Genomic DNA, 24,754 nt, shown 5'->3' on the forward strand with positions numbered 1-24,754 from the left:
AATAAAAAATGACCTGACTGCGAAGAAGTCTGCAAAGTCAGTGCTAAAGTGTATAAATTCCGCAAATTGCTAATGCGCGTGGCCGCCGGTGGATTTTAGAGACGTCAGAACTAGACTGAAATTTCGAGCTGATGGTATATTTTTACTTAAATATACGTTAATGAGACATGGTTCCAGTGCAATAGCAATTTGCGGGACTTATATCTCAGCCGAAGATATAGGTACATCATCATCATCATCAACCACTTCTGAGCACGGGTCTCCATTCAGAATGAGAAATGTTACAAAAGAACAAGGTTACGAACACATACAAAACTTCCAAAAAATATTTCACTCTTACTTCGTTGCTTCGCATCTAAATAACAGAGAAATTGGATTTCTGATGATCTCACTCTGTCGCTGTTATTGTATCATTAAGATAATAGTTTCATTAACGTTTGTATAAAGGTTCATTTCGTAGACTGCTTCTTAGCGAGTAGTATTAGATATATGAAATCTGTCTGAAGAGGTCACTTATAAATGTCATGCCGTCCATCCCACGCTAAAGGTCACGTAACTAATAACCTTCATGCCATAATCGCTATTATCCCATAACAATAAAGCCTACACTAGCGTGTATAATTTATACTTTCTGACCTTTTCGTTCAATAAGGTAGGCGAGCGAAAGATCCACCTTTTCATAGGATGGTGCTCGCAGCCTCAATTGTTTTTTGGCTTGTAGAGATTCTTGTATGAATTAGGTACCTACATAAGAAATGTTAGCCAAAAATGTGACAATGCACTCTAAAATACCTAATATTTTTTCTAACTGATCAAAGCACTAACCAGCAAATGACCTTGCAATTCTTCCGCTGACATAAGCATAGGCAAGCATCAGCCAAGTATTAAACGGTATAAAATTGCGAGTTGCGATGTTATTTTTATTAATGAAGATTTCTCACGTATTGAAACGCGTTCCTATATTTACCTGCTTCTATTTCTTAATATTTAAGTATGTCTTGAGTGATATCATAGAATCAAATGGCTAAAAATAGACAAAAATATTTAAATTGTCATAATTTAGTACTCTCACGAATTCATTTTCGTAAAAGTGCTGACTTTTGGTAGGTTAGTAGGTAGGTAATCAAAATATGTAGGTACATGTTAATGATATAACAGCTATATATAAACACTAGCTTATGATCGCGACTTCGTCAGCGTGGACTACAAAATTTCAAAACCCTATTTCACCCCCTTAGGAGTTGAATTTTCAAAAATCCTTTCTTAGCGGATGCCTACGTCATAATAGCTATCTGCATGCCAAATTTCAGCCCGATCCGTCCAGTAGTTTGAGCTGTGCGTTGATAGATCAGTCAGTCAGTCAGTCAGTCAGTCACCTTTTCCTTTTATATATATAGATTACTGAACCCATACATAATATTATAAAAGCGAAAGTGTATCTGTCCGTCGGTCTATCTGCTAGCTTTTCACGGCCCACCGTTTCACCGATTTCATTCATTATTATTACATTCAGATTCATCCTTAACCTTAAGACGGGCATAGACTACTTTTATCCCGGAAAATCGAACACTGTTCAACTCGAATCATCTAGTAATTAATTTTTAACCGACTTCAAAAAAAGGAGGAGGTTCTCAATTCGTCGGAATCTTTTTAAAAAAACCCATATTATTTTCTCATAATAAAGTACCTTACTAGGTACTTTATTATGAGAAAATAATATGGGTAATTTCGTAAAAGTGCGGATTTCTGGTAGGTACGAGTATGGCAATAAAAACAAATGTATTACGATAAAGATATAACAGCTATTTAAACATTACTGAATACGTAATAATATTACCAATATTACGATTTACGATATTCCTCAAAATATTTTCTCACGAAACCAGCTGATGATTATGCAACGTCAACTAAGTAATGTTCTGAATTTGGCTGTTCAGGAAGCAATAAACTGCTAAGCTATGACGAAAAATAACATCGGTTTCGAGTACATCTGGAAAGCGGCGATATCGTTGGATATTTAGCACATTTGCTCTGCTACGAGATTTATTATTCTGACCACATTCAGACAATGGCTTATGGACGAAAGTGGAATAGCAAACATCGCGTTTGGACTGCCATCTTTAGGGCTTCTGTTTGACTCACGCTTTGAAATTGTGTTATGGAATATTCAACAGATTGAGGGCCGTTGTTATTTGAATCACAAAAGTACTTAATACGAAATGTTTTTAAATCATTTTTATAACAATACTAGATGATATCCACGACTTTGTTCGCGTAGAATAAGTTTTTAAAAATACCAAACCCTTCGATTTTCGGGATTAAAAGAAGCCTATCTTCGCCTCCCGAATGCTATCTTTGTATCAAATAGATGCCCCCGAAGTCAACCACGGGATTTAGGTTTTTTAAGAATTCCGTTGGAACCCTTTGATTTTCCGGGATAAAAAGTGTTCTTTCCTGGGATGCTATATCTCTGCCAAATTTTTGTCAGAAACAGTTAAAGCAGATAGTTCGTGAAATAATATAATTTCTTCTTATATAATTTCTACACAATTTCTTCTTTTATCAGGCACTTATTCCTATTGAAAGATTACAAATATATCTATATACTAGTTACGAGTGGGTATATTAATATTATAAAGATGTGTTTGTTTTGTAATCAATAAACTCTGACTATTGGACCGATTTTAATAAATCTCTCACCATTATAAAGCTACTTTTTCCAGAAGTAAGGCAAGTGCAAGCATGATTGTCGCCAAGCGCAAGCCTATCTTGCAATAAAAAAAAGAAAGTAACATAGGTTTTGAATTATATAGGTAAGTACCGCGGACATAGTAGCGGGTAAAAGCTAGTACAAAATAATGTCGTTTCATTTCTCCACAAATACCATCTTTTCCAGAGCTTCTTCTTTCAATACACATAGATATTTATTATTGGAACAAATAGGAACAGATGTTGATTTTGCTAAATAGAATGAGTATTGTGGGCAAGTCACGTAAGAAAAACGAGCGTCACGTTTTCAGTTGATGTGGCTACCATAATATAGCATACGTGAGAATATTTGTTTGAACTATCTCCTATGCTATTTACTGGTTAAATAATTTTCTTCAATGCAAGTTCTCTAATCTAAACATCTTTCTCTATACCTATGGATGTAAAATTGAAGTATCTGTCTGTTATATCAAAATCATCGTCACCATTGCCGGCTCACTACTGAGTGGGTCTCCTTTCAGCCCAAGGAAGGTTGGCCATAGTCCACCACGATGGCCAAGTGCGGATTGGCAGACTTCATTCACCTTTGAGAATATTATGGAGAACTCTCAGGCATGCAAGTCTCCTCACGATGTTTCCTACACTGTTAAAGCAAGAGATACGTACGTAATTGCTAAAACCGGTATAGTTTCCGAAAAAGCTAAAATAATTTTAGCAGCCATAGAGAAACAAAGGGTTTTTACAGGAATTTAAAAATCCCCGTATCACATACACTCGCTGGCGCTGGTAAAAGCTAGACCATAATATTGTTAAGCCAAAATATCTTCGAAGAGCTCGAAAAATCTTAAAAAAAAATTAACCTCTACATTGTGATAATTTAATCTACTATAAGTAAGTAATTACTCTTTATAATTTTTGATCTTACGAGACTTATCACTAATTAATTATTTTCATCCGTAATTATACAATGGCGACTGAGGTGGTTTAAAAAAGGTTAAATTCAACGAGTCTCGTTTTATTTTTAAATTCTGGCCGGAACAGATTATAAGATCTCCACTCCACGGTAAATCGGGAATTTACTAAACCTATGGTATGGTAGTTATGGTATACGTGGATTATGTCATTACCTACATTTTACAAAGTACAAACCGGTATAACTGTTACGTGAAAGCGTTACCTTTGCAATTGGTTTTGATTTATTTGCTCTCGTCTTGACCCAAAAATCGAACGTGATCGACTAAAAAATTAATAGTGTATTGTGACAGCAAACCAACAATGGTCTTTAGAGGTTGCCTCGAGCCTGAATAAAAAAGATTATTTATAGAGCACTATTGTCGTTGTTTGTCGATTTTACTAAATGTAAGCATAGTACGCGACAGGTCGAGATAGCAATCGGGGAGGGATCACCCCGCACACCCGCACAGCCACCGCGCTAACCCAGTGCGGGCGAGCGCCGATGACGTATGGGTGTGCGGTGCGTCTCCCTGCCTCATACTCCGATTGTCATCTTAACCTGTCGCGTAGTAAGTAGGCGGTAGCTCGAGATAAAGCCTGTATATCTTTAGTTATCGTTAGTTAGTATAGTATCGTTAGTTTCTGAGTAAAATAATGATGGAACAAATGACACTGTAAAAGAGAAATCTTAGATTAAAATATAAAGAGTCAAACAGTATAATAACAACAATAGAAGTTAATGATGTGGTTTCAGCGCAGCGCCGCGGTGTGGGCTAGGTTAAGAATAACTTTGTGCAATAACGCCTTGAGCACTTGAGGTAGGTGATTAGACAGTGTCGATTATTGTTATGTATATTGTACACAATGAAAACCAGCTTGTCGTGTAAGTACTTGGATTGTGTAAGCCTTTTATATACTCACTTCTGGAGGCGTTCAATGACACGAATCGTTTTTGTTTCAATAAAATAATATGCAATGTTAATTAGCTCGGTATAGGATACTTTTGTTGATGTTAAGAACAAAATACAAACGAGTCGAAAAATATTCAAGACAGTTGCATTATAAATGATCAAGTCCACCCCTGCGTAGGCCTTCTAAGCCAAAATATTTGTAATACAAAGTAGTGCATTTGTCTTTCTTATGGATACAAGGCACGGCAAGGAATCCTCTACGGTGCTTAGGTACTTGAATGGTCGTGCCTCAATTTTTTAGCTTAGTCTTTTACAAGTAACATTTTCGGCTCTTTTTAATAAAAAAAGTAGTTCTAAGTGAAATTGATGAACAGATAATGAGATGGTTATCACTTATCACCAACAAAAAGAATAACTGCTTCTTGTCAGACCAGGATGTATTTAGAACCCTTTTAGCTTTAGGTTTAACTTAGCTTAACTAGTTATCAATTATCACTTAGGTTACCCTTAGCATTATCATGAACAAGATGATGCCCGCAACTTAGTTCGCGTTGTTTTTGGTTTTTAAAAATCCCGTGGGAACTATGTATTTGATATGCCACGAGAAAAAGTAAGTAGTACCTATCTCTGTACCAAACGTCAAAATCTGTGGGCCGTAAGAAGTTAGCAGACCGACAGACAGACACACTTTCGCATTTATAATGTTAGTATGGAAGTATGGATAATTTTGATGATCCCATTAAATATTTTTTAAATCAAAAAACTTTTACTGTTTTTTTTTTATACCATAAAGCATCATTATAAAATGGCAGCTTTTACTGATGCATAAATTTATTGATTGATTGATTATTTTTCCAGTACATGCACTATCGAACGGCAAATTTATTTCTGTTAAACAATATGAGTTGAGTGAAAAATCAACTTTCATTAAATAAAATTGAGTCTGAGTTTAGTTTCTGTCTAATATCAATAGTCCAAACTATCTACAGGTTAAATGAATAGGTTTGTTCCTCAATAGGCTACTTGACAATTTTTTTAAGTTGGTCTTAAATGGTTAATATTTGTCCTATTATATCAAAAAAATTAACACTATATTTTTTTGCGCCCTAAAAACCGTAAAACCGTATAACCCTGTGGTTATACTGTTGTTTACAAATGCATGACGTCAGAGCACAGATAATCTATCGGCCAAACATGGCCGACAGTGTTTTCACCTGTCTAAGAAAAATATTTTTTTAAATTAAAGTTTTACGGTTTTTAGGGCGCAAAAAAATATAGTGTTAATTTTTTTGATATAATAGGACAAATATTAACCATTTAAGACCAACTTAAAAAAATTGTCAAGTAGCCTATTTGTAATTAAGTAGGTACCTACAGGCGCGAGGCGGTTCATTTAACAATATGGCGGCGGCATTCCTAGCGAAGGTCGACAGCGTTGTACATAATGATTTAATAAATCACAATTGAAAACCTCTGGGATTAAATATTCAAGAGCCTTATCAAAGCCTATAAGTAATGGTTAATTTCAAAATGATTTGGCTGTACCTTTTTTTGTTTTTGTAACATCTGCATTGTTTACCGAAAAGCATGATTTAATAAATCAGAATTGAAAATCTCTGGGATTAAATATTCAAGAGCCTTACCAAGTAATGGTTAAATGGTTGGATTTGGCTGTACCTTGTTTGTTTTTGTAACATCTGCATTGTGTAAAGGAAGACGCAGCATTGGTAAGCCCCCACTTGTATAAGGACGACATCAGACGAGTCGCAGGGAGCCGCTGGATTCCGGGAGGCGCAAGACCGTATGGAAGTCCCTACAAGAGATCCATGTCCAGCAGTGGACGTCTATCGGTTGATGATGATGATGATGAATTAAATTATCTTTAAATGAATGAAGTTCAAACTGATCGACCTAGAATTTCTTTACAAACATTAGAAAATGAAAACCATTAGATAATAATAATATGATTTTTTAAATTCTACCTCAGTGAAATTAAAGTGGGTCAGCTAATCCATGCTAAAATTATAAATACGAAAGTGTGCCTGCCTGTCTGTCTGCTAGCTTTTCACGGCTCAACGGTTTAACCGATTTTGATGAAATTTGGTACAGAGCCTCAATAGCTCAACCGGTATAGGAGTGGACTGAAAACCGAAAGGTCGACGGTTCAAACCCCGCCCGTTGCACTATTGTCGTACCTACTCCTAGCACAAGCCTGACGCTTAATTGGAGAGGAAAGGGGAATATTAGTCATTTAATATGGCTAATATTCTTTAAAAAAAAAGTAAGCTTACATTCTGGGGAAGGACATAGGCTACTTTTTATCTTGGAAAATAAAAGCGTTCCCACAGGATTTTTAAAGAACCTCCACGCGGACGAAGTCGCGGGCATCATCTACTCGTAGTACAATATAAGACCGTTTAGTTAATCTCCATTAATCTATTCAAGTAGACTCAAGTTATCGAAGATTTGGTCGTCTTCAAGCTCGATTAGACGATTATTACCTACTGGCGAAGTTCCGCTCTTGGGAACTGTAGACTGTAGAGTTACAAATCAGAAGTGAAGCTCAACCTGTATCGATAAATTACGAATAAATTATTAACATAGAAAGTTTGGCGAACGATGATAGCATTTAATTTTATTATTAGTCTTGTATAACGCAGTATAAGTTTAAACATGGTAATAAATTAAAGGATTCTAATTTATTTTCTATAGTTCTTATCAACCAAGGTACAGTTTCAGACCATCCAAGGCAATCCGTATAATATTACCTCTTATGCTCGCGACTTCGTTCGCGTGAACTACAATCAAACCCCTATTTCACCCCCTTAGGAGTTGAATTTTCAAATATCCTTTCTTAGCGAATGCCTGCGTCATAATAGCTATCTGCATGCCCAGCCTGATCCGTCCAGTAGTTTGAGCTGTGCGTTTGATCAGTCAGTCAGTCACCTTTTCATTTTATATATTTAGATTTGATGATACCCGTGACGTCATCCGCGTAGATTTAGGTTTTTAAAAATCCCGTGGGAACTATTTGATTTTCCGGTAATAAAGTAGCATTCTGTACCACGTAGATAGATGATGCCTGCAAGTTTATCCACGTGGATTTAGGTTTTCTAAAAATTCTGTTGGAACTCTTTGATTTTTCGGGTTAAAAAGTAGCTTCCTGTAAGCTGTCTCTGTCCAAATTTCATTAAAATCAAAACAGACAATCATACAGACAGACGGATAGACATACTTTCGCATATTTTGTGATATTAATTTAGTTTGGATTATTGGGCAGATATTTTATAGGTGTCCACACTAGTTGATATATATTATACAGTCTTATCATATTGATTAGGTACCTATAGTCCTACAGGTATTGCTAACCAAGCTATAAGGCACATACTCATACAATTATTTATCTACAGTTGTCAACAAAGCTGCATTATTGGTCACATTCCTGCGAGGTGAACGACAGCGAGCCTTGCGTGGAGGCAAGGTCATACAAGTGAAGGGAGTCGAAGGAGGCTATACTACACCATCTATGTATGAATAAAAACCCGACCAATCCACTGATAGGTACCTACTTCCTATTCTGTATTTTGATCTGAACTAGTTCACTGGATCGGTTCTATTTTGAAGTTTTATTTTTACACTCGTCGCGACTCGACTCGAGAGCATCCCAGACGGCTTGGGCTTACGAGCTTAAAATAAAGGGACAAAAACAAATCCATTTACATTTTCTTGATGCTCTTATAGAATTCCTAAGTTAAGCTTCTCTAGGAACAACTTTATAACTTACTGGATGATGCCCGCGACTTTGTCCGCGTGGATTTTGGAATTTTAAAAATCCCACGGGAATTCGATTTCCGGGATAAAATGTAGTCTAAATCCGTATTTGGAATGCAAGCTATCTCGGTACTAAATAGATGATGCCCGCAACTTCGTTCACGTGGATTTAGGTCTTTTTAAGAATCCCGTGTCCAAAGTACCAAAAGTAGTCTATGTCCATTTCCGAGATGTAAGTTATTCTGTACCAAATTTCGTCAAAATCGGATAAACGGATGGGCTGTGGAAAGCTGGCAGACACATAGATACACTTTCGTATTTATAATATGGATAACATTCAATTTTATTATCTAAACATATAAAAGGAAAAGGTGACTGATTGTCTGACTGATCCATCAACGCACAGCTCAAACTACTGGACGGATCGGGCTGTATAGCATGCAGATAGCTATTATGTTGTAGGCATCCGCTAAGAAAGGATTTTTGAAAATTCAACTCTTAAGGGAGTGAAATAGGAGTTTGAAATTTGTGTAGTCCACTCGGGCGTAGTCGCGAGCATAAGTTAGTTTGACAATAATTACCTGCTTACGTTTGGATTTTAATCCGTTTTTTGCTACAGTCTGTAGTAATAAAACATCTAACGACCTCTATGTAGTACTACAAAACATAAGTTTTATGGGTCTGCCATAGTTTTGTGACATGAATATGATAGGCCAGCAAACCGTTATAGAGAAATTCCTTGGTGCTGCCTAAATGCGTATGGGTCGAATGCAAATCAGGGTGAATGTAGGTGAAATGGTGAGACCGGCGCGGTGGATCGTTACTAAACGGTTGATGTCTTTCCTTCATTCCCCACCATCACCATCACACGACCCCAAGAATTTAAGTTAATTACAATATTTATCCCGTAGGAATGTAATATTATAAGGCGACTACATCTGCAAGTATTACTCACGTAAGTAGCTTACGTATGTTACCTAATTAATTGACAACAAAACTAAGGAAATCACGACCCCTATTATAAATGCGAAAGTGTGTTTCTTTGCTGTTTTATTGGTTTGTTGGTTTGTCCTTCAATCACGTTGCAACGGAGCAACGGATCGACGTGATTTTTTGCATGGGTAAAGTTTAAGACCTGGGAGAGTGACATAGGCTACTTTTTATCCCGGAAAATCAAAGAGTTTCCACGGGATTTTATAAACCTAAATCCACGCGTATGAAGTCGCGGACATCAGCTAGTGTACTTATAAGAGTGTTTACATCAGTAAAGTCGTAACTTAGTCATGTAAGCTACTTACCTGAGTTAAACTTAAAGGTGTTTCCGCAGTCTTAGAATCATCTTGGAATAGGTTATTTTCACACTCTTGTGTGTGGTTCCATGACAAGAAAGAAAATCGTAAACTAAAATTATAAAATTATCTACCTACAATCAATAATATGAAGATTCGAAGAATAACGGCGAATTCAGCAATTAAAATTTTATGGTAGGTATGTGATAAACATTTGCACAATATGTTTGTAATTGTAAAAACGTAACAAAAAATGGTGATTTTAATCCTTTTCCGGAAAGCTATTTTAATAAATCAGACGTGTAAACATCCGTTGCAAAACATTGACGCTCAGCGGTTGTTCAAATATTTTTGGAAGATTTGTAAGGGTTTACTGATTGTCAGCTTTGGCGGATTGATGTAGGCACAATATGCAAATATAATTTGGAGCTTTTTCGATACTTTATACAGGTGCTTTTTGTCCGTGTTCTTTATTCGCGTAGAATTAGCCTAATACCCTATACTTAGAAATCTTTGTTTTCGGGATTAAAAGTAGTCGGGATTAATTTTAATCTCGAAATGTCCGCAGATTTTCCGTGAAAATTGGATTACGTTTTTTGAAGGTACAAAAATATAGACTTCTATAAAATTTAATAGTGGTTGGGTTTTGAAAACGTGTAATTAATTATAGTGACGTATGACGTGTAATTAATTATAATTTGTAACAAACTTAATAAAAAGCAATTATTACTAAATTATAGACAAGCACTTTGATTTTATTTGTTTGTGTAAATAAATACATAGATTAAAAAGCTGTTTAAAATACAACTGCCAACATTTCTAGCGAATGCCATAAAAAGGAGTGTAAAAAATTAAATAAAAGGAATGGCTAAATATTATCTACATATAGGGCAGAAACTATTCAATAAATATTAATTATTCAATGTAATATTTTTAGAATTCAATGTAATATCTATGACTATAGCATAAGTAAGGGGAAAAAAACCGAAAACTGTGAATTTGTGGTTACATCACAAAAAAAATTAAAATGTGTTCATGAACAAATAATTAGTAGGTATTTACAACTTTTAAAGTAAGATTAATATACCAAGTGGGGTATCATTATGAAAGGGCTTATACCTACCTTTTCATTCTAAAACAGATTTATATTTATTTTTATGCGTAGGTAGGTACAATAGCTGTTATAATAGTTTTTAATTTATCGTGCAAAATGTCGAAAAAATACGACTGTAGTACGGAACCCTCAGTGCGCGAGTCTGACTCGCACTTGGCCGGTTTTTATATATATTATTTGATGGTTCATAATCATAACTAAATCAACCGTAGATATAGCCCACAAGAAAATATTATAGTCATAATTTTATTTAGATAGACTGCTAAAGGTACCTATGAAGAACGTTTATAAAATAATATTAACGCCAACCACATTTTAGCACGAACATGCCCATCCTTTAAATTCACAAATCCACTTTTAAAATTTTAAATAGGTGCCTACTCAAGAAACCAGTTAGACGAGTGAATTTATTCCGTGCCAGATACCTTAGATGCCGCAGTAAACTTGCGTAGTGTCTGCGATGACTTGCGAAAATAAGTCTTAGTGTATGGAGTTAGAGTGCATGTGCTGGATTAGAAATTGTCCTAGTTGTTGGTTGAAGTGTTGGGAAGTTGAAAATCCTCCTAGATTATTCATTAGTGCACTTTGTGATTCCGCGGCGTGTGAGGATTGAGTCGAGGATGTTTAATTTGCGTTGTACTTAACTGTCGCCTGTTTAACGGCTTAGGGCTGTTTTTACAATCACCAAATGATCTGACGTACCTACCTATACATTTTACATTCCTTTGCAATAAGTAAAAAAACTGTCAAAACATCATAGTAGGGCAATAGAGTTATAAATCGGCTTTTTGATACATTAAAAAAGTCGTTTAAAATGAGAAAAAAAATAAAAAAAGTAAAACATTTTTTCTTGGAAAAAATAAGTTGCGATCCTGCCAGGATTCGAACCTGGAATCTTCTGATCCGTAGTCAGACGCGTTATCCGTTGCGCCACAGGACCGTTGAGTCATTTGTTGAAATTGTGTAACTATATAAATGTACTTATTTAAGAATGGTGCTAACATTGCGAAAGTATGACAATGGGGCCGATTCTCTAGGCGGTTTTCTAATTTTAAAATGTCTAATATTAGACTTAGAAAGGTGTGTTATTCTGAAAACCCACTTAAATGACAGGTCTAACCTAAAATTGAATTTGACAGCACTAAACTATTCAATTTAGATTTTAAAGAGCAAAAGTTATTCTGTTGCACGAACTAAATGCCTAAATTAAGAAACGTCAACCTAAAATTTTCTAAAATTAGAGTGGACCTCGCGAGGTGCCCACTAAATTTAAAGAGTCTGCTTAAATGGCAAAATGGACGTGTTTTGAAAGAAATATTTTTATTTGAGTTTAGAATTGTTATATTTAAGATAAAAAAAGTGTCTTTTAAGTGTTTTAATTTAATTTAAACTTTATAAAATGGAAATATACGTGGTTTCTCTGGCTCGTCGTTAATTCGCAAAAATAATTAGGTTGGTTATCTACTTTGTTGTCTAAGAGTATCAGACACCTCCACAGACATCCTGGCGGCTTCAGCAAGGCAAACCTAAGATCCTTAAGTCTCCTTATTTCTTAACTAGCAAGTGGCAGTTGTTCGAAAATCCTGTGGGACTAGGATACTTTTCTGTAGGTACTTAGCTTACCTACCTACCTAATAAAAGTAGCCTATAAGTATATCCTTCACTAGTATGTGTCCTTGTGAAAAATCTCTGTGCCCAACTAGGTTAGATGCATAAAGGAACATACCCAGAGACAAAAACTTGCATAGGTAGCTACCTAAATATTAGTGTTAACAAAATCTTTGCTAATTAGGTATGCCAAGGTAAAACTTGATGCCTTGTTATCATTATCAATGAGATTAATTCCTACTACCTACTACTTATTGCTAAACATATCAAAAATAAAGCAGAATAAGTGTGGTGGTAGAGTAGGTACTTATAATAAAGTTTAAGTTCTAAAATCTTAATGAGTTCACCTAAAGGTTTATTTATAGGCTAAATTAACAGATTTTACATTTAGTTATGTCTTATACTTACATACCCCTAGTATTGAACTAAGTACTTGAGTAGTACCCAGTTACTTCTTTATTTTCAACTCAGTAGATACCTACCTGCTTGAAAGACTACCTATTACCTGCATAAGTAGGTACTTGCTAACTACAGTACAGTATAGATAACTACAACTAACTGACTTAGCCTGGGTTCACTTTAATCATCTGATAAGTTTTAGTTGAGAAGTACCTAGTAGATACATCTTGTAATTCCTAAACATATCATGATAGGATCTTGTTGAGTTTACCTATATAGGTATACCCATACCCATATGGGTATCACATTTCAGGTTAACTAGCTGACCTGCCTGAGTTGTACCTGCCCCAGCTTTGTTCGGGTGGAATAAGTACCTATGTAAGTATCTGAAAATTATGTCGTAGTGGTCTATATACCTACTTAAAGTAAACGTTCCTTACATGCAAATTCTCAAGTTTTTAAACTCAGCAGCTTAATAAATTACTAGACTCAGGAGTCAGCAGCTTATATGCTGATGTCAGTCAGTCAGTTTATATTTTTACATTTACATAATATGTACAGAAGAGAGAGAGAAAAGCTAGGACTTCTCCATAACGTCCTCAAAAATGTGTGAAGTCTGCCAATCCGCACTTGGTCAGTGTGCTACATTTTGGCCAAAACACCTTATTCTGAGAGGTGGGTCGTGCTCAGTAGTAGTGACCCGGCGATGGATTGATAATGATGATGATGATGTACTGACCTAGCTACCTGCCTTTAGGTCAACGGGAAGTATAGGGTACTTCCCGTTGACCTTGGGTTTCTTGACAGACAACAAAGTGATCCTATAATGGTTCCTTTTGAGGTATGGAACCCATAGTTAGAAGAGAAATAACGTCAAAAAATAATTTGATTTCTTTTATCTTTTCTAGATCTATTTTATTGAAAACTAGCTGACTAAAGTTTTCTACACATACCTATAATTCTAAAAATTAATACAGAAATCTATAGACTCAACCTTTATTTAGTTTGAAATCTATAGATCTCTGACTTTGCATAGACTTAAGATACTGATAAAAGAGACAGAGTTATATCATTGGCATAAATCTGTCTCGTTTTAACCGAAACTTAAGTCAGAGCAAAGTCAAAGTATGCTCTCTACACATATATGCTTAAAGTATTATGTTTTAACTATGTCTAGTCTGAGCTGTCTAGTCAAAGTATAGGTACTCTATAGATTTAAGCCAAAGAATATGCAAACCTCAAAAAATGTTTTTATAATTGTTATGGCGAAGTCTGCATTGAAATTGATATAAATAGGGACTGAAAACTAATTTTGAACTATTTATACCTATAGATTATAAATTTCATTTTCAGGTAGTAGTAGTAGTACAACTTAGTCATACTACAGCTGCTCAGTATGATGGAGGCAAGAATTTCCTAACAAAAGCAAGAAAACTTCAATCAGATGATTAACAATTACTTTTATTAAATAAAATAATAAAATAATAAACAAATGTTTCATTCTGTACTGTACATAATAATTATTTATTTCAATAACATTTAAATAAAAATTAAGTTTAGAAAACAACTGTTCATTTTTGGTAGATGAGTGACGGACGGGACATCTTTTTAACTCGCAGACTCCTTATACTTGGTTTCATGAAATGGGCTGAAATAAAAATTATCAACGTTGAAAGTTTGTTATGATGATGTGTTCAAAGGTCTAATGTATGCTACACTTCAATTTTTTGCTATGCATACTAGCTGTTTTCTATGCAATTAAGCATCACTTTCTTTAACGGTGAACCAAACCATTGTGAGGAAACATACATGCCTGAGAGTTCTCCATAGTGTTCTCAAAGGTGTGTGAAATCTGTCAATCTGCACTCGGCCAGAGTGGTGGACTATGGCCAAACTTCCCGTTTTGAGAGGAGACCCCTGCTCAGTAGTGAGCCGGCAATTAGTTGATCGTGTGATGATACTAACTGTCGCCTGTAATTATTATTTTTATATAGGTATGCTACACTTCCATTTTCTGCTATATTATAATATGTACTAGCTGTTTAATAAGCAATTAAGTATCACTTTCTTTAACCATGAAGGAAAACATTGTGAGGAAACCTACATGCCTGGGAGTTCTCCATAGTGTTCTCCAAGGTGTGTGAAGTCTGTCAATCTGTGGACTATGGCCATACTCTTCTCATTTTGAGAGGTGAGCTGGCAATGAGTTGATCATTATGATGATACCAGCTGTTACCTGTTATTATTATTATTATACACGTAGGTATATACATTCAATCTTGATCTTGTAAGTACTTTCATGCCTTAAATCACATTACCGCCTTAGTTTGTTGAATTCATAGCAGAATTCATGGATACCTCGTTCCACGTCCATACACGCCAGATTTGTAAGTATACCGCCAAGTTTCAGAACTTCCTCGCTGTATATTCCTTTACCTGTATATTCAATGTACTCTGTGGCAGTCAGTTATTTAGAATGATTGCTTTTCATCTGTTTGCATTGATTTCCTTATTAGCAAGAGTTTGACAATTAGGTACCTCGGTGATTTCGAGGTAAGGTAGGTAGGTAAGATTCCAAGCAAAATTCTTTGCTTTTATCTATTTTATGCACATAACCACTATTTTCACAAAGTTTTGTAACAAAAACTAAGATTCTTTAACCACAAAACATAAAGAAATTAGGTTAGAAATTATATTTGCAACAAAAATAATAGATCAGTTTTCTAACTGGTTTTACGGCTCTGGGTTCTAGCACTTTTGATCAAAGACTTAAGCCTACTTCACACGATAAAATGAACAAAACTTCAATTTTCGACACTTTTATTGTGATTCGACCTAAATAAATCAAGTAAAGTTATTATTTTTGTATTTCAAGTAACATCGTTCGATATTTTTCGCAAAAAATAGTTTTAAGATTAAAGGGGAAAATCAAACACAAATTTAGTGCAGTTCTTGTTATCTTAAATAGCAACACTTACTATTCAATTCAAACGTCATTTTAGACGGCCATTTAGGATGTTTAAATTTAGTTGAAGCAAAATTGCGAATGCAGCTTAGAAATAGAAATCCTAAAATTAAAGAATCTAAAATTTAGTTTAGGTTTAGGTTAGGGTACAACAGAATTAGCGCCAATACCTGCGATTTCGGCCGGGTGGATTTCATTTTTAAAAAGCCCGTGAAAACTCTACAATTTTCCGCGATAAAAGCAGCCTTATATAAATAGTGTCCGGGAAGCTAGCATCTGTACCATGTAGATGAGACTCACGATTTCATTTGCGTGGATTTAGGTTTTTAAAATCTCATTAGAACTCTTTAAGAACTCTTTAATTTTCCTGGATATAAAATAGTACCTAAATTACTAGCTGTGTGTATGTATGTGTATGGAGATAAGGGTTGTGTGCACGGTATGTGTCTTCATAACAACCCTGTCGATGTTCCACAAAAAACAGGTATAGTACGCGACAGGTTGAGATGGCAATCGGGGTGAGGACGCCTCGCACATCCGCACAGCCCCCGCACTAACCCTGTGCGGGATAGCGCGGGTGACGGGTGTGCGGGCCGTCCCCCGTCTCATACCCCGATCGCCATCTCGACCTGTCGGGTACGTGTACCTACGTGACAAGTAATCTGCTTTTCAAGTTAATTTCAGGAGTTTCGTTTCGAGCAAGTCATATTCATATTATTATAGATAACGACACGATTCACGAATAGATATTAATTGAATTATACTAAAGTTAATTGAACGACCTTGTTGCCCACTTCGCATGTGGGATTGCAAGCATTTATCACTATTTCAGCAACCACCTAATACCTACTTGAACAAGTGGTACCTACGCACGCGACGTCAAGCCGACGACGCAGGCGCAGCGCATGACCTCCTTAGCAGTTAGCACTAACGGACTCGATAACCGTTTGCGTCGAGCACATCTTCGACAGATGTTTTATTTTACGGTATTCACAATTCACACTGTTATGTAAGCTAAACAAACAAATTCTTGATTCTTGCATGCTCGATTATAGTGGTTCTTTAATAATGGATAGCAAAGGTTAAGCTATTTTCATGAAGAGTCACATACAAGTTACAAATTATAATTTTGATGACTCACGTAATATTAGCACCTCTAGCACAATAAAGAAGAAGAAGAACAATATAATTTATTTGCTGAATATACCTACCTGCTGAGTACCTTCATATGTAGTATGTTTACTATAAGTTATAACTAAGTTTAAGCGACCTTCATATTCGACTACATACCTATCTAGCATTAAAAAATTCAATAGATTAAAAATGCTATATACATATATTATATTATATTTTATTACGTTATATATTATTATGTCGTCAATACGCATTTAATACGAAGCAACCACGTGGCTAGTTTCGATTCATTTTCATCTATATATATATATATATATATATAGATGAAAATGAATCATATATATATATATATATATATATATATATATAAAATTCAAAGTCCTGACTGACTGATTGACTGACATATATATCAACGCACAGCCTAAACCGCTGGTCCTAAAGACATGAAATTTGGAGGGTCTATTCTTTGTAAAGAGTAGGTATCCAGTAAGAAAGGATTTTTCGAAATTCCACCCCGTAGTGGGTTAAATGGGGGATGGAAGTTTGTATGAAAGTCCGTCATTTTTCAAGTTATTTGCATTAAAATAGGTATGTGGGTTTTTAGTCACAAATGAACAAATACGTATTTCAGGATTTTTTGAAAATTCGCCGATAAGGGTGGTAAAATTGGGGATGAAAGTTTGTATAGGACAGTTTTAATCATTGATATTATTAACTTGAAATTTGGAAAGTAGGTTTTTTCTTGAGGTTAGGTGTCAGCTAAGAAATGACTATGAGAAAATCCCCCCCCTTAAAGGGATGAAATGGGGGTTGGAAGGTTATATGTGTTATTCGGTGGTGGTGCAGCGTGCGTGTCCTGATGTTATAATGTTTGTTTCTGAAAAAAAATGCCATTTGTTCCTGTAGGTCACGCAGGCGAAGCCGCAAGCAGAAGCTAGTTTTGTACATATTTTATTAAATTAAAAACTCGTACCTATTACATAGTAGTAGAAACCTGAAGTCCTTCCGCAATGTTTCAACATTGTTTTTTTCATTTTTAAGAAATTCAATTTAGAATTGGTGAAAGATTATGATAGCAAGCAATTCAATTACATAAGTCTTTTGTAATTATCATGATCTATGTTAAATGTTAATAAAAACAGCTCCTTCTTTCCTTTTTTCATTTTGAACTACGGAACCCCAAAAAGCTGACGAAGAAAATTGTTTGCAAGAGTACTCATAGCTACAGGTAGGTACAGTCAGCACGGTGAGGATATAATCTATCCAATTAGTTACTCCATCAATCTTTGTTTCCTACGCATTTTGAGAAAACAATACTTAACTATGCGTCGTATAGCATTATATTTACCTGAAATACACTATGCTATTTAAATACACGATGTTTTAAATTAATAATTTTATTATTATTATTATTGGTTGTCCCTTAGCCCAGAATTGACGAAATAAAGGAATTCATCGGAAATGGAAAAGGCATTCCAAAACAACATTTTGTGGTGACGTAAAGTAAGACTTTGGTTACCAGTTCAACCTATCTAATTATTCGGCCTGGCCGCCCGAATGAAATTAACTTTGCCGGTTCCCAAATAGTTAACGTCGTTCGGGTGGGGCTGTAGGTGTACATAATAATAGCTTTCCAACAACTCGTCCTTGCAAAGCACCTGTTCTCATTCTCATCTGTTTGATCCTTTTATACATTGTGCCCTTTTAAAATATATCACCTATTGTATTTAAATTTTCCAATATGGGTGAAACAGGCTAATACTTAGTACTAAGTAAGTAAATATGCTATCAATATAACATTAAATTTAGGAAATACTTCAAAAGGAAATATCAGAGTTATGAGTATGACGTAGGTATTGGCATAGGTTTGTATTGGCCGCAACTTTGGTTAGACCGAACTTAAAAACTCTATCAATATTCACAGTACAAGTTTAGTATAGTCCGCGACAGGTCGATTTGGCAATCGGGATATGAGGCGGGAGGACGCCCCGCACACCCGTATGTCACCCACGCTCGCCCGCACCGGGTTAGCGCGGGGACTGATGAATATCATATTATGAACTAATTTAGTTCATAGGTTAAATTAACTTTGTGGTTGTGTCCCACTTGAATATGTTTTTAATAAAAAAATATATTAATTTTATTACGAACAAATTTTAGTTTACTTTAGCAATAATGCTCTCATTCTAAAAATTTAAACTTCTGCTTGCAACGTAGCACCTAAATATTTTACAAGATACTCATAAACAAGTAGAAATTCCAATTAGCAATATATTTTTGGAGATAATAGGGATAGCGCATAATTACGTTGCCTCCCTCGAGTAAATTCGAGGCGACGCCTTTTTTACCGTGAGCGGGATTTACCTTCATCACTGGGCATTAATTATATTTTATGAAGTTATTTCGAAATATTTATAATGTCCCTTTTACGTGCGGCCAAATGTATAAGGTTCTGGTATTTTCCTCGTCACACCCTAAATAAATATTTATAAGGTTCCGTACCTCAAAAGGAATCCTTATAGGATCACTTGACAAGAAGTAATGTCTTATAGTATAGCACGAGTAAAGGGAAAAATCCGAAAACCATAATTTTGTAGTTATATCACATGCGATTATAAAGTTAGTGTATTTGCAGTTTTAGTTAATTTAAGCAACAAAATAATTAGATTTATCCTTTCAAGGTATGGAAGTTCTACTCACAATTTGCCGGTTTTTAATCTGTTGCAGATTTATAATCACTTGAATAAAATCAGTTCACGAATATTTTTATATTAAGCATCATGTGGGTTTAATCTGCCTGTAGAATAACTTTGTCGGTAGGCACTTATAATGCGCAATGGCTGATGGGGTGATTTTATATTTATTACTAGGTTGGTGTCGATTTAACACGATTATAATTCGTTTTTGTCGCAGGTTTATGATGCTTTTAGTCAGAAACAATAAAGTTCTAGAACTATACACTTTAAAGGCACGTTTTACACAGAATTATACAGAAAACCTGATGCAGTGACTATAATATAATAGTAAGAGTATAGTATAGTAGTAAGTATGTATAGTAGTATAGTAGGAAGTAGTAAGTAAGTATAGTGTAGTAGTATAGTAGTAGTAAGAGTAGTATAGTAGGCAGTGGCGTGCACAGGGTTTGAAGCCAGGGTAGGCACTAGTTTTAATAAGAGCCTGTTTACTGGCAGGTCATTATGAAAAATATGCATTGAGCTATCCATCTGGGGTAAGCAGTGCATTTATGCCTCTATGACCTGCACGCCACTGATAGTAGGTGGCACAGGCGATTTGTTACGATTTTGATTAGTTTTTGTCGCAGGTATACTACTTACTATAATTTTTTCAGATACCTACAAGAAAATTCTTGAATGACATATTTTTACCACATGACTACTTTTTCAATAGGTACTTAGATCCTCCTTCCCTATTCTAGTTTGTAATTTAGTTTATAGAGAAATTATAATTTTTATTCAAGCTTAAGCAAGCTTTGCATAATAGTAGAGGCCAAATAAAAATATAAAAATAGCGCTGTGGTTTTGTACTGCACTTTTCCAAATCCACATAATCCGTATGCTTGCCTCGATTCGGGACTAGTTAATTATTTTGTAACATATTTGGTAGAAATTCCAGTACCTAGTCTCGTTTTCCTTGTTTCGAAATAAAAACTTTATAATACGAAAATTAATTTTTGCAAGTCGCTAATGCAAACTTTACTGTAAAAATCTCAAGTTTTTAGATATAGGTACCTAATCAGTACAAAATGACTTCTCACGCGGCATTTTAATTCTATGAGTTAACTTTCATGTCAAACGTATACGTTCATCTTTAAAATAAGGACTAAAATCGTACTTTTGACATGAAATTTGACACAAAAAGTTAAAATGGCGCGTTAGAAGCCATTTTAAATTACGCATTATACATCGAATTGTTGGTTTATTAAATTTATAGTAGCATAGTGTCTAAAGTAATAAATACTAAGTACTCAACGGAAAACTCAGTGTGGCAGTCTAGACTCTAGATCAGTGGTTCCCAACCTTTTCTTGGCCAAGGACCACTTCAATTTCTTTATTGTTAGCAGGGACCACTATGTACAAGAAAAATAAACTGAATCAATCCAAAAATATATTTGCGTCTGCGTCTATTTTAGTGAACAGTTTTTTTAAAAGGCGTGTAATTAAGGCGCTGCTTTTGATAACTGCATTTGCACGTTTATGACTATTTGCATTGTATTCTTAAGGCATCCAGAGGAAGAGTCTTTGAATCTAACGCCTGACGACCCCGCGCCTAGCGCCACCAGCGCTCTCGCCACACAGAACGTGCGGCGTGCACGATGGTATCGCTCACGAAATTTGAAATCGGTTCGCGGTTCGCGGACCATATTTTGACACCTGCGGACCACTGGTGGTTAGGAACCATTGCTCTGGATAGAGTGACGACATTAAGCAATTCTCAAGAGAAATTCCTAAAGGAGACCACTGTCCAGAAGTGTAAATTCATTTTCATTTTCTTAGATAAGATTAGGTTAGGTCAGTATGTATATTGCTTTTAGTATACAGACGTGTTAAGATATGTGGGTTGAAGCAAACTTACGCTAGACAATAATGCGGTCACGATGGAGCAATATAACGTCATTAGAGGGGCATTTGATCCACACGAGTTGATGTTGTGAAGGCGTTTATGATACATGGACTTATCTTAGCGTTAAGGTAAGTAAGTGCTTATTACTTAAGTGAATTATGAAAGTATCTTAATAATGATCCCTGTAGTCTATAATAATATAATATTATTACTAGATGATGCCCGTGACTTCGCCGCGAGGAATTAGGTTTTTATAGTCACGTGGAAACTCTTTGATTTTCCGGGATAAAAAGTAGCCTATGTCCTTCCACGGTATGCAAGCTATCTCTGTACCAAAATCGGTTGAACGGTTGAGCCGTGAACAGCTAGCAGGCAGACAGACAGACAGACACACTTTCGCATTTATAATATTAGTATGGATAGTATGGATTATAATATTCGGGCAATCTATATATTATCTTTGAGATTTCCTAAAAAGTACAACGGCAGTGATGCGCGATGTAAACTGTACGATAGCACATCAAATTGCACGCGCGCATACTTGTGTACGATTTGTTATTAGGAACTGTATGAAAAATCAATAGGTAGGTACCTACCTACCTACCCAGATTATTCTGCAAATTCTTAATTAATATTATAATTACTTTATATTAATTACCCACTGAATTGAAATGTGGCAGCATTAACCACATTATGATTTCCCACAAAGCAACGACCGTAATACATTAAAGACTCATTAATTTTCATATCATTATACGAGTAGACACCTACCTACTTCCTTAATGTTGCAAATGTACCTACCTATAGGTAGGTAGGTACCCACTCAAGCAAATTGCATCGTAAAATCGAAGGTTACCCTGTACTAGTCTAGCAGATGCCTACTTATTGCCGTCATAAGACTAGAAGAGAGTATAAAGTACAGTACGCGACAGGTTGAGATGGCAATCGGGGTATGAGACGGGGGGACGCCCTGCACATCCGCAAGTAACCCGCGCTCCCCCGCACTGGGTTATCGAAGGTGCTGTGGGGGGCGTTGCCGCCCCGATTGCTATAATATCAACCTGTCGCCGACTATAGGTAGTAATCTAGGTAGGTAAGTACTGAATTACATAACTACTTACTGCATTTTAGGTTTACCTATGTTCTAACAAATTTAAGGAATGAGCTAAATGTCGGTAAAATTATTATTATTTGTAAAAAAAACAGTCAAGTACGAGTCGGACTCGCATACCTACGAAGGGTTCCGTACCACGGTACAAGTTATATCTAACACTTTTATGTAGAACACTGCAAGTAAGTAGATTTAGTAAATCAAGTTCTTTATTTCCTTTTAAGGTACGAAACCTTAAAAAGGCCTAAAAGAAAAAAGGAAAAAAAAACAGCCAATGTTTAAAAAGGAAAAAAAACAATCTAAAGAACTCATCTTACAGAATTTTAAATAGATAGACAAGAGAGGAGACGGAGGGGAACGACCGGTTAGGTTTCAAACCGACAGCAGCATACACTCAACTGTCCCCGTTTTCCGTGCTCACAAGTCGAGACATTGTTTGTATTGCTTTCCTTCAGCAAAAACTGATAACAAGCCCGACTGAGAATCGCTCTCTAAAATCATATTTTTTTCTAAAGCATTTTTTTTCTATTCACCACTTTTTTCAACAGGAAATCCGCCTGTTTTTTATATGTCTACAAGTTTTAGTTCCTTATGATATCATCATCAGAATAGGTACATAATCGTAGAGCTTAAGTGCGCGTTGATGTCTTCCCTATAGTGACGTGAGCGTTAACGTTTTTTATGAATTTTACTACGCTATTAGCATTTATTTTTATTTTAATTAACAAATTAATAATATTGCCGCATCAAGACGTACAAATTCAATAGAAATTTAATAGGTAAGTATATGCAATAGCAATAGAATCGTAGAAAGAAAGTTGTCAAACCCAAGTCAAACCAATCTCACAAGATTGGAATTTTGGTCTGAAGCGGCGCGCCCACCTGCTTGCACCACACCTGAGTCAAAAGTATGTCAACACTGACTCTTCGAACTCAGCGATCGATCGTTGAAACTTTCACATTACCTTAAATTAACACTCGGCTGCGCGCACTACGTCTAAACCGTAGCATGTATAGAAGAAAAAAGGTACAAACCTTTTTGCACGCCGCGGGGCGTTCCAAATATGAAATCCGGTTTGCACTATCAGGGGTTGGGGTTAATGCACGGGCACTGTGCTGTACACACTCACACACTAGAGTCACAAAGTCTGGCGCATGGTCGCCAGGCCGGTGCGGTCGCGACGGCCGCCAGGTCAGCACTGAGGCTTTCTTAGAGACAACGCGCGCACGCGCAGGTAAGAATGAGACTATCGTAATTACACGGCACACTATCACAGGCTTTGTGTGTGTACGCTGAATTTTACAAAAGCAAGGTTCAGTACCTTTGCAAATGCCATATCTATTTTGCAACTATGGACTCTACATCTTCATTAATGAATGCAATATGCGATGTAATGCGTTGCCTGGAAGACTTGTTGTTTAGGAATTCTATCGTTCTAAGCTCTATAGATAACATGAGATTCATAATCATCATCATATCAGCCTACGTCGCTCGTAGGACATCCACTGTGGTCGTCCACACCTTGTCACTAGCCCTCCTCATCCAGCTGCTTTCCGTTATCCTGTTTATGTCGTCAGCCCATTATGCTGGAGGGCACTCCATGCTACACTTACTACATAGTAAGCGGTCTCCACTTTGGGACATTTTGGCTCCAACGGCAATTGCCCCTACGACAAGAATGACCTGCCCACTGTCACTTCAGCTTGCATGTGGTATGTGCTAATTTAGCCATGACCTTGGTTCTCCTGCAAATCCCGGATCCATCAAGGAAACACTTAACCCTGGCCATAGTTCGTTGAGCGGCTGAATTTGTGAATCAGGCCGCTTGTAAGTGATCACGTTTCAGCGCCACAAAAGTCAGGACGGGTAAGAAGAACACACCGGTCAAAGTGTTTCCTCTTAAGGCATTGAGGTATTGACGCCGAGAAGCCTTGATACAATTTACAGCCGCCCAGCCCAGCCATACCTACTGTTGGCTTCCTCGTTGAAATACTTTATTATTTCTACCCAGTTCAAAAATATGGGCATGATAGTTGTATTGAGATTGCATGGCGAGATTATAGGATGGCGGTAGAGCCTCCGCGATCCAAAGAATATGAAGGCACTAAAATTAAGATCACCATACTCCCCATTGTTGAAGGATCGACAAAGAGCAACAAACGCGGATACCGAAGGCATGACGTGCTTTCCAAGGCACGGTTGAAACA

General features: G+C 36.1%; 1 protein-coding gene and 1 non-coding gene across 4 annotated transcripts in view; both read right to left on the minus strand.

The window, feature by feature from the left end:
• The window catches only part of uif (sushi, von Willebrand factor type A, EGF and pentraxin domain-containing protein uif), a 118,764-nt gene extending 95,013 nt beyond the window's left edge, over positions 1 to 23,751 (minus strand). For all 3 annotated transcript variants that reach the window (XM_034973973.2, XM_069502084.1, XM_034973972.2), the window contains exon 1: positions 23,582 to 23,751. The gene's annotated coding sequence lies outside the window, so the exon portion shown is untranslated. The remainder of the gene's footprint in view (positions 1 to 23,581) is intronic.
• Positions 11,616 to 11,688, minus strand: TRNAR-ACG (transfer RNA arginine (anticodon ACG)). The gene has a single exon. It is a non-coding gene; the product is annotated as a tRNA-Arg (tRNA).
• Positions 23,752 to 24,754: the final 1,003 nt, after the last annotated feature.

Source organism: Maniola hyperantus, chromosome 12, assembly GCF_902806685.2.
Source record: "Maniola hyperantus chromosome 12, iAphHyp1.2, whole genome shotgun sequence".
NCBI classification, from domain to species: Eukaryota; Metazoa; Arthropoda; class Insecta; order Lepidoptera; family Nymphalidae; genus Maniola; species Maniola hyperantus.